The following is an 11718-nucleotide window of genomic DNA, read 5'->3' on the forward strand; positions in this document are numbered from 1 at the left end:
CAAGGTCGACTCCCACAGAAAACGATAGCCACCATCTCATCGAAACATCGGGACACCTTTGCCTCTATCAGAGCCGCCGCACTTTGCGCCTCCCTGCGCCGCCTCGCCTTGCCCGGAGCCCCGCGCGACGCCGCCGCTGCTGAAGTCGCCGGCCGAACCGCCACTGTCCGCTGCCTCGCCGGAGAGCCGCCGGAAACTGCCGCCGACGACGAAACCACCACAGACCGATAAAACCGTCGTCCCGGTCCGATCTGGTTTTTCTCGGTTTTCTTTAAAAACTTGATTTTTTTTATTTTAGTCTAGTTATTTAGAGAACACTCGCTGGTTAGCCTCTGGAGCGAACGAGTTCGTTCATTAGGTCTCTGTAGCGAGCGTTCGCTCGATAGAATTTTCTTTTTCTTTTTGTTTTCTGCCAGGGACCTAGTTGTAGTTGTTTTATTTACAGATTGGCCCCTATTTTTCAAACTAGCACAACTTTTCAATCGTTTATCCAAATCCAACGAAACCAACGCCCACTACTTCGTTATGATCCCCTCTATCCAGTTAATAAACTTAAACATATTTTCAAAATTTTAAAATTTGATTTCAAACATATTTGAATTCAAATTTCTTTTGATCATAACTTGAGTTTTATAACTCCGATTTAATTGATTCTTTTTGCAAATCGAAGCTCTTGACCTAAACTTTCTGATAAGGCCAAATTCACTTAATTTTGGTATTGTTAGAAATTGTTTTCTGTTCGCAAGAGTTATTCGCCTGTTTTCGATGTTTTTCGAGATCTTTTTTCGATTTCTTTTGCATGAGTGCTTATGTATGCAATTGCCTGCTCATGATATATTGAACGGAGTGTGACGAGTAGAACTATCAGGTATGAGTGTGAATCATCTTCATCAACTGTATAAGGCAAGTAACACTTTGATCATATCCCTTTATTACCCAGTTTTTATGCCTTAGTTTCAAACCTCAAACATTGCATGCGTAGGATCTCTTAACTTGTGGGTTTGGGAAGTAGATGATGAGGTAGAACCTATTGCCTTTTTTATCAAACCCTTGGGAGTTACTTCTACGTTATGCTTATATTGCCAAGCTATGCTCGTAGACGCGGATTGGGTTTGAGTGTATCCATGACAGATGTGAGATTGTAAATAATGGTTAACTTAAGGTGTCTACTTTAATACACATCTGGGAGGATTGGTTGGGGCACCCTGGAGTACCCAGTGGTTTGCCCGGGCACCTGGAGAACCCAGTGCTTACCCAAGGGGATCCTGGAGGACCCGTGTGATCACCCTATGGATTGCCACCCAGGCTCAAAGGGATCATAAGATTATTCATGCTGGAAACTTCCGTGTGCAGCCACAAGCTATTATGGGCTCTAGCATAGTGGAGTAAGTTGCATGACCTCTTCCAGTGGTAGGCTAGCAGATGTAGGGGATGTAGGTTGGTACTGTCTACCCGGGGTTAGAGTTAATGCTTCTGAAAGACTGTGTCTCGATCATCCATTTCTCAAACACCATGTAGTGCAAGAAATCCAACGGAGGAGATCGAGTCTTCTGGGGAAAAGTGCGCAAACCTCTACAGAGTGTACAAACTAATCATGATTACCTGTGTCCCCAGTTATGGACAATCTTGAGTATCTGGTTCTTGAATCATCATGTTGATCTCATCACTTTACTTAATTAATTTGTTGGGTTATAATTATTACTTTGGGATTGAGTTGGAGGAACCTTCTCAATGTTTTTAACCAACTTTGTAGTTAAATAAAAATATATTCCTTTAAGGTAGGGAAAAATTGGCTTTTCGCAAAAACATGATAACCATAGAGCTTTTCCACCAGCCAAATATGCATGTAGTGATAGCCATTATTCAGCATTGCTCTACAGTGTGAAATTGCGAGTACATTCAATGTACTGACCCTTTGATAGAGGCAAAGGTGTCCCGATGTTTCGATGAGATGGTGGCTATCGTTTTCTGTGGGAGTCGACCTTGACGATCCGACTACGAACGTGCGAGACGTCGCGCCTTAGCAATCGCTAAACCAACTTCCGAGGGTTATTGACCACGCCGGAGCACGATCAACCTGACCACGAGGGTCTGTTTCCTGCGAGCAAACGAAGAACAAGCAAGAAACTGAGATTGCAATCTGGATATTGCGAATATAAGATGAAAGCTTTATTGATCAAGGTGGGGTTCTGTGACGTCTTGGTCTGGTCGTTGGACACAAACGAAGTACGCGAAGTTGCAGCTATGGCGAACTTTTAATCTAAACAAAACCCCCAGTCTAAACGACGCCCTAAGGGCTGTATATATGGAGGAAGAGAGGGGAATTTCGTGGCCCTTGAGGGTGGGGTCCGAAACCAACCCTAACTCTTGTTTCCCCACACATACGGACTCTAAAAATAGCCTATACTTAAGTATTTCGAAATTACATGGGCCTGGCCCATTAATAAGGTGACGCAGCACCTAGAATAGCCTATGGACGAATATTATGAAGTGGCATCTTGTATATTTCGTCCAAGGCTTCATGCACTCCTTATGGCGGCTTCAAAGTCCTGAAATCATCACTTGTAACTCCGTTCCTGATCCCCTTGCGCATGCCATCAACTCCATTCGTGTTCTTGCTCCAATGTTCATCCTTCTCCAAGCTAGGACCTTCATTTGTAAGCAAAATAAATGTATCCAATTTAGGCAGCATCATAATCTCATGAACATTAGAATCATTACCAAGAAACGAAAGTACCTGGTAATTTAATTGGCGTGCGCGAGCTCTAGTAATTGGTCCAGTATATGTAACAGTAGGGGCTGTGGGTGTAACAATGGTATTGATGTCCTCATCACCCTTTGTGGCTACAACGTCTCATGTTGCAGGAATCTTACGACGAGTAAGTGATACGTTAGGATTACGATTTCTACACTCAACTTTGCCGTTGGTGTTGATGGGAATCCACAACCTTGTTGTTACTTTCGCTATTTGGATTGAGGTAATATTATTTACGTTATTTTATACATGTGATTTACCTCTGTTATAAATCCTCGAGTACTATGTGTGTCAGCATACTGATCCAGGGATGACAGTTAAGCATAGAGACTTTATCCATTCAGGTCGGGTCACTACAAGAAAACTTTATGATGAGTGGGAACCTACTATTAAAATTAAAATTAAAGATCATGAGTGTTATGCTTTATGTGATTTGGGTGCTAGTGTTTCCATGATTCCAAAAACTTTGTGTGATGTGTTAGGTTTCCGTGAATTTGATGATTGTTCTTTAAAGTTGCATCTCACGGATTCCACCATTAATAAACCTATGGGAAGAATTAATGATGTTCTTATTGTTGCAAATAGGAATTATGTGCCCGTAGATTTCATTGTTCTTGATATAGATTGCAGTCCTACATGCCCTATTATTCTTGGTAGACCTTTCCATAGAATGGTTGGTGCAATTATTCATATGAAAGAAGGAAATATTAGATTCCAATTTCCTTTAAGGAAAGGCATGGAACACTTTCCTAGAAATTAAATTAAATTACCTTATGAATCTATTATGAGAGCCACTTATGGATTGCATACCAAAGATGACAATACCAAGATCTATTCTTGCTCTTGTGCCTAGCTAGGGGCGTTAAACGATAGTGCTTGTTGGGAGGCAACCCAATTTTATTTTTGTTTCTTGCTTTTTGTTCCTGTTTAGTAATAAATAATTCATCTAGCTTCTGTTTAGATGTGGTTTTATGTTTTTAATTAGTGTTTGTGCGAAGTAGAACCTTTGGGAAGACTTGGGGGAAGTCTTTGCGATCTTGCTGTAAAAAACACAAACTTTAGCGCTCATGAGATTAGCTGCCATTTTTAACTAGAGAGTGCGATTAGGTTGATTCTTTTTGCAGATGATTAATAGAAAAATTCCTCACGTCCACCAATTTATTTCAGAATTGTTGGGCTTACAGAAGTATTCAAAACCTACAGATTGCTACAGACTGTTCTGTTTTTGACAGATTCTGTTTTTCATGTGTTGTTTGCTTATTTTGATGAATCTATGGCTAGTATCAGGGGGTATGAACCATAGAGAAGTTGGAATACAGTAGGTTTAACACCAATATAAATAAATAATTAGTTCATTATAGTACCTTAAGTGGTAATTTGTTTTCTTATACTAACGGAGCTCATGAGATTTTCTGTTGAGTTTTGTGTTGTGAAGTTTTCAAGTTTGGGTAGGGATTTGATAGATTTTGGATTAAGGAGTGGCAATAGCCTAAGCTTGGGGATGCCCAAGGCACCACAAGGTAAAATTCAAGGACAATCAAAAGCCTAAGTTGGGGGATGCCTTGGAAGGCTTCCCCTCTTTCGTCCTCGTCCATCGCTAACTTTACTTGAGGCTATTATTTTTATTCACCACATGATATGTGTTTTGCTTGGAGAGTCTTGTATGATTTGAGTCTTTGCTTTTTAGTTTACCACAATCATCCTTCTGTACACATGTTTTGGAGAGACACACATGAATCGGAATTTATTAGAATATTCTATGTGCTTCACTTATATCTTTTGAGCTAGATAATTTTGCTCTAGTGCTTCACTGATATCTTCTTAAGAGCATGGTGGTGGTTTTATTTTATAGAAATTATTAATCTCTCATGCTTCACTTATATTATTTTGAGAGTCTTTTAGAACAGCATCGTAATTTGTTTTGGCTATAAAATTAGTCCTAATATGATAGGCATCCAAGATGGATATAATAAAAAAATCATAAAAAGTGCATTGAATACTATGAGAGGTTTGATATTTGATGATTGTTTTGAGATATGAAGATGGTAATATTAGAGTCATGCTAGTTGAGTAGTTCTGAATTTTATAGATACTTGTGTTAAAGTTTGTGATTCCCGTAGCATGCACGTATGGTGAACCGTTATGTGATGAAGTCGGAGCATGATTTGTTTATTGATTGTCTTCCTTATGAGTGGCGGTCGGGGACGAGCGATGGTCTTTTCCTACCAATCTATCCCCCTAAGAGCATGGTACTTTGTTTCGATAACTAATAGATTTTTGCATTAAGTATGTGAGTTCTTTATGACTAATGTTGAGTCCATGGATTATACGCACTCTCACCCTTCCACCATTGCTAGCCTCTCTAGTACCGTGCAACTTTCGCCGGTACCATAAACCCACCATATATCTTCCTCAAAACAGCCACCATACCTACCTATTATGGTATATCCATAGCCATTTCGAGATATATTGCCATGCAACTTTCCACCATTCCGTTTATTATGACACGCTTCATCATTGTCATATTGCTTTGCATGATCATGTAGTTGACATCGTATTTGTGGCAAAGCCACCGTTCATAAATTCGTTCATACATGTCACTCTTGATTCATCGCATATCCTGGTACACCGCCGTAGGCATTCACATAGAGTCATATTTTTTTCTAGTATCGAGTTGTAATTGTTGAGTTGTAAGTAAATAAAAGTGTGATGATCATCATTATTAGAGCATTGTCCCATGTGAGGAAACGATGATGGAGACTATGATTCCCCCACATGTCGGGATGAGACTCCGGACGAAAAATAAAAAAAGGAAAAAAAGAGGAAGAGGTCATAAAAAAGGCCCAAATGAAAAAATGAGAGAAAAAGAGAGAAGGGGCAATGCTACTATCCTTTTACCACACTTGTGCTTCAAAGTAGCACCGTGATCTTCATGATAGAGAGTCTCCAATGTTGTCACTTTCATATACTAGTGGGAATTTTTCATTATAGAACTTGGCTTGTATATTACAATGATGGGTTTGTCAAATTGCCCTAGGTCTTCATGAGCAAGCGAGTTGGATGCACACCCACATACTTTTCGTTTTGAGCTTTCATAAACTTATAGCTCTAGTACATCCGTTGCATGGCAATCCCTACTCACTCACATTAATATCTATTGATGGGCATCTCCATAGCCCGTTGATACGTCTAGTTGATGTGAGACTATCTTCTCCTTTTTGTCTTCTCCACAACCACCATTCTATTCCACCTATAGTGCTATATCCATGGCTCACGCTCATGTATTACGTGAAGATTGAAAAAGTTTGAGAAAGTCAAAAGTACGAAACAATTGCTTGGCTTGTCATCGGGGTTGTGCATGATTTAAATATTTTGTGTGGTGAAGATAGAGCATAGACAGACTATATGATTTTGTAGGGATAACTTTCTTTGGCCATGTTATTTTGAGAAGACATAATTTCTTAGTTAGTATGCTTGAAGTATTTTTTATGTCAATATTAAACTTTTATCTTCAATCTTTCGGATCTAAACATCCATGCCACAATAAAGAGAATTGCTTTGAAAATTATGTTAGGAAGCAGTCCACATCAAAAATTATCATTTACCTACTCGAGGACGAGCAGGAATAAAGCTTGGGGATGCTTGATACGTCTCCAACGTATCTATAATTTTTGATTGTTACATCATATTATATTACCCGTTTTGGATGTTTAATGGGATTTATTATGCACTTTTATATTATTTTTGGGACTAACCTATTAACCGAAGGCCCAGTGCAAATTGTTGTTTTTTTTGCCTATTTCAGTGTTTCACAGAAAAGGAATATCAAATGGAATCCAAACGGAATGAAACCTTCGCGAGGATCGTTTTTGGAAAAAAACGCAATCCAGGAGACTTGGAGTGGAGGTCAAGAAAAAGCGAGGAGGCCACGAGGCAGGAGGGCGTGCCCCGACCCTCGCGGGCCCCTCGCAGCTCCACCGACCTACTTCTTCCTCCTATATATACCCATATACCCTGAAAACATCCAGGAGCACCACGAAACCCTATTTCCACCGCCGCAACCTTCTATACCCGTGAGATCCCATCTTGGGGCCTTTTCCGGTGCTCCGCCGGAGGGGGAATTGATCACGGAGGGCTTCTACATCAACACCATAGCCTCTCCGATGATGTGTGAGTAGTTTACCACAGACCTTCGGGTCCATGGTTATTAGCTAGATGGATTCTTCTCTCTCTTTGGATCTCAATACAAAGTTCTCCTCGATTCTCTTGGAGATCTATTCGATGTAATTCTTTTTGCGGTGTGTTTGTCGATATCCGATGAATTTTGGGTTTACGATCAAGTTTATCTATGAACAATATTTGATTATTCTCTGAATTCTTATATGCATGATTTAAATATATTTGCAAGTCTCTTAGAATTATCAGTTTGGTTTGGCCTACTAGATTGATCTTTCTTGCAATGGGAGAAGTACTTAACTTTGGGTTCAATCTTGGGGTGTCCTTTCCCAGTGATAGCAGGGGCAGCAAGGCACGTATTGTATTGTTGCCATCGGGGATAAAAAGATGGGGTTTATATCATATTGCTTGAGTTTATCCCTCTACATCATGTGATCTTGCCTAATGTGTTACTCTGTTCTTATGAACTTAATACTCTAGATGCATGCTGGATAGCGGTCGATGTGTGGAGTAATAGTAGTAGATGCAGAATCGTTCCGGTCTAATTGTCACGGACGTGATGCCTATATACATGATCATGCCTAGATATTCTCATAACTATGCGTTTTTCTATCAATTGCTCGACACTAATTTGTTCACCCGCCGTAGATTATGCTATCTTGAGAGAAGCCACTAGTGAAACCTATGGCCCCCGGGTCTATTCTCCATTATATTATTCTCCCAACAACTAGCTATTTCTATTGCCGTTTATTTTGAAATCTCTACTTTTCAATCTATACATCAAAAATACCAAAAATATTTATCTTATTATCTTTATCAGATCTCAGTTTTGCAAGTGGACGTGAAGGGACTGACAACCCTGTTATTGCATTGGTTGCAAGGTTCTTGATTGTTTGTGCAGGTACGAGGGACTTGTGTGTAGTCTCCTACTGGATTGATACCTTGGTTCTCAAAAATTGAGGGAAATACTTATGCTACTTTGCTGCATCACCCTTTCCTCTTCAAGGGAAAACCAACGCATGCTCAAGAGGTAGCAGGGGTGGATGAACAGGACACCGTGGAGGGTTGGTTGAACAGTAGCCGGTGGAGGGCTGGATGAACTGTAGCCCGTGGATGAACTATAGCTGGTGGAGGTAGGAGGAAGACGCGGTGGATGAACAGTGCGGGTGGAGGCTGAAGGAAGTCGACAGTGGGTGAACAGTAGCCCGTGGAGTCCGGTTTTGCGGTACGCCACACCCCTCCAATGAACAGGTCCCCATTTCAAACGTAGCGCTCCAACACAAGTCTATTTCCTCCATTTTGCGGTACCCCACACACCTCCCGATGAGCAGGATCCCTGTTTCGACCGTAGTGCTCCAACACAAGTCTGTTTCCTTCGTTTTGCGATACGCCACACCCCTCCCGATGAGCAGGACCCCCGTTTCGACCGTAGCCGGTCGAACAGAAGGCCGTTTCCTCCGTACTGCGGCACACCAGACCCCGTTTCAGCTATTCCGTCCAAGCCGGTTGGCTCGCGTTGAACAGGACGCATTCTGACCCAGTATTTTGCCTCCCGATGAATTGGACATTGTTTCTCCGTTCCGACCCAGTCGGTTGGCTGCCCGATGAATAGAATGCCGTTGATGCTGTCAGTTGCCTCTCCATGTACATGAGCCCTGGTCGTACGTATGCACGAGTACACACTCGAGACCCTGCCTGTACATACGTACATGGCCATATTTTTTGGCATGTGGCTGTACATACGTGTACACGGTTTAGAAGGGACTGGTTGAACTGCTACGTTGGGGGCTCTACTACTACATGTGTTGCTGCTTGCTCGGCCACAGTTCATCATTGCAGAGAGACCGATCGACCAGTATGTACGTACACATTCGCAACAACGCTACGTATGCTTCGACCAGGTGGGTCCTGGCTGTCAGGGAGGATAAGGAGGCACATCCTTGCATGTGAAGTTATTGATGGTGGGTCCGAGCTGTCAGGGGGGATTCATTTTTTTGTGCCTAATATGGAGGAACTTTCCTTGCGTCCGAAGATATAGCTGGTGGGTCCCAGCTGTCAGGGGGGAAAATGTCTTTTTCACAAAATATAGCTAAGCCAAAATACAGAGGCCCTTCTAGTAGGTCCCTGCTGTCAGGTGGAAGAATCATTATTTTGCGCGTAATAAGGAGGCACTTCCTTGCTGTGGCTGTGGACCTAGTTGTCAGCCTCTCCACCTACAGTCCTCTTTCGATGCAAGTCGTTCCTTGACCACGTTGACCACGCCGCGCCGAGAACACCAAGGCAATGGACGATGGCGAGGCTTAGGAAGGGAATGACCCGGAGCCGAGGAAGACTCGACAGTTGTTTCCCACGCGGAGGGCGTATGAGGGTTTACTAGTTGGGCTGCAGTGCGAAGCTGCCGTCGCCGGAGAATAACAGCAGGTTTGGGTGAGTACAAGCATGGCCAGGGCAGTGATGGGAGTAGGGTGGGGCGGTGAGGCCTGCACGGCAGCAGAGCCGGCCATGGGAGGCAGGAGCCAGCAGCATGACTGGCACTGGTTTGGGCGGCTAGAGCAAGAAACTAGAGCTTGAAAAGCACTACGGCCGTTGGATGGACATCGTGCGGTTAATAGAGCTAGAATCGTTCATATTGACTAAGTTGACAAAGCCCTCCGTCCGCGTCAATTTAGTAAGCCCACAAGTCATCCTCCAACTATGGTGGGTCCTAGATAGCAGGGGGATTATTCATTTTTTGTGCGTAATAAGGAGGCACTTCCTTCCGTGTGAAGATATAGCTAGTGGGTCCAAGTTGTCAGTGGGAGGAACTTTTTTCGCGAAATACAAAGGCCCTATCGATGAGTCCCTACTATCAAGTGGAGGAATCATTATTTTGCGCGTAATAAGGAGGCACTTCCTTACGTGCGGCTGTGGACTGTCAGCATCTCCACGTACAGTCCTCTTCCGATGGATGTCGTTTGTTGACCACGTTGACCACGCTGCACCGAGAGCACCAGGGCGATGGATGATGGCGAGGCCTAGGAAGGGCACCACCCGGAGCCGGGGAAGACTCGGTAGTTGTTGCCCACTCGATGGGGAGTACGAGGGTTTACTGGTTCAGCTGCCATCGCCGGATAATAATAGGAGGTACGGGTGAGTAGAGGAATGGCCTGGCTAACGATGGAGTAGGGTGGGGTGGTGCGGCCTGCGCGGCAACACACCCAGCCACGGGAGGAGGTAGCAGGCAGTCCCGTCGGCGCTGGTTTGAGCGGCTGGAACAAGAAGTGCAGAGATTGAAGAAGCACGGCGGCCGTTGGATGGACATCCAACAGTCACTACTCTCATGTGTTGACTAAGTTGACACGGCCTTGCGTGCACATCAACCTTTTTTTTAAGAAAGCATACGCGTCAACCTATAGTAGGCGCACAAGTCAGCCTCAAATCTGTGGAAAATAGCATACAGCCCATCTGCCATTATTTCTAATAATTTACAGCCGATTTGCTAATTATTAAGGATTTTTTGAAGCCCATATTCTTTTTGTTAGTATTACAACCCATATTGTGGCCACGGTTAAAATTTTCTAGGAAATTTTGCATATTTCGGTGCGGTCTAAACTGTTTTTAATCCCGAAATTTCGAGTCACGTTCAAACTAATTTAAAAATAATAAATTTATATCAATTTAAAATCCAACATAATTTTCCCTGCAAAAAAACAATTAAATTCAAAATGTCGAAATCTTTAAAAATGATATTTGAGACTAATTGCCGGTTTGCTGTAATTATAAATTTACATCCCATTTCTTACTACTTCATTTTCTGGGCAAGCGAATACATCACTCTCGTCTTGAAAGATTTGCAGCCCAGCAGGGCTGAGAAAGCAAGTAGGCCTCCGTTGGGTATTTCTTTAAAAAAAAGTAGAACTGGGCTAGCCATTTTCTGCAAGAAAAAAACACAACTGGGCTCATGATGTGATAAACATAAAATAAAACCATGGCTAGACGGGCCACAGCCCCCGCACAACCCCGTTGTGACCCTAATCCATCTCTAAAACTCGTAAATAACAAATGCTTGTTCCTAAATAAGTAAATAATAACTACGCGACCTGTTGGGTCCCTGGTGTCAGCCGCTCGTTGTGTAATTCTCTCATTTATTGACATTGACAATGGCGTGGGACCTAGATGCCCAACCATTTGGAGGAACCGTTTTTTGGTCTTGTAATAACGAGGCACTTGCTTCCGTACTGCCATGACCCTGGTGGGTCCCTACTATCATCCTCACCACGTACAGTCATCTCCTTATTCCTCTCGGTTGTTGACCACGTTGACAACGCCAAACGGTGGCACACCGCGCACGATGAGCGAGCCAAGGCGGAGGACGACGGCGAGGCCTCGGACGGAATGAACAGGAGCCGTGGAAGATGCGCCAGTCTAGTCGCATGCGGAGGGGAGTATGATGGTTGAGTAGTTCGGGTGCGGGTGTGTGTTGGGGCTGACATCGCCGGAGAATAACAGGACGTGTGGGGGAAGAGAGGGATGGACTGGCCAACGTTTGAGGGTACGATAGGGCGGCGGAGGTGTAGCTAGCCATGGGAGGCGGGACCAGGCGGAACCGACGAAGTTGTTTGGTTTGGGCAGCTAGAGGAAGAAGAAAAGAGATAGAAGATACATGAGAGATGTTGGATGTCAATCCAACGGCTGGTAGGCAGAATCTTTTGTTGATTAGTAAGTCGACACCACCTTGGATAGGCTTTTTCATCATGGGTCCCAAATGTCACAATCCAAATCTGTCACGGCTATGCAGCCTTTCTTAT

This window comes from Triticum urartu, chromosome 7 (assembly GCF_003073215.2).
Source record: "Triticum urartu cultivar G1812 chromosome 7, Tu2.1, whole genome shotgun sequence".
NCBI lineage: Eukaryota > Viridiplantae > Streptophyta > Magnoliopsida > Poales > Poaceae > Triticum > Triticum urartu.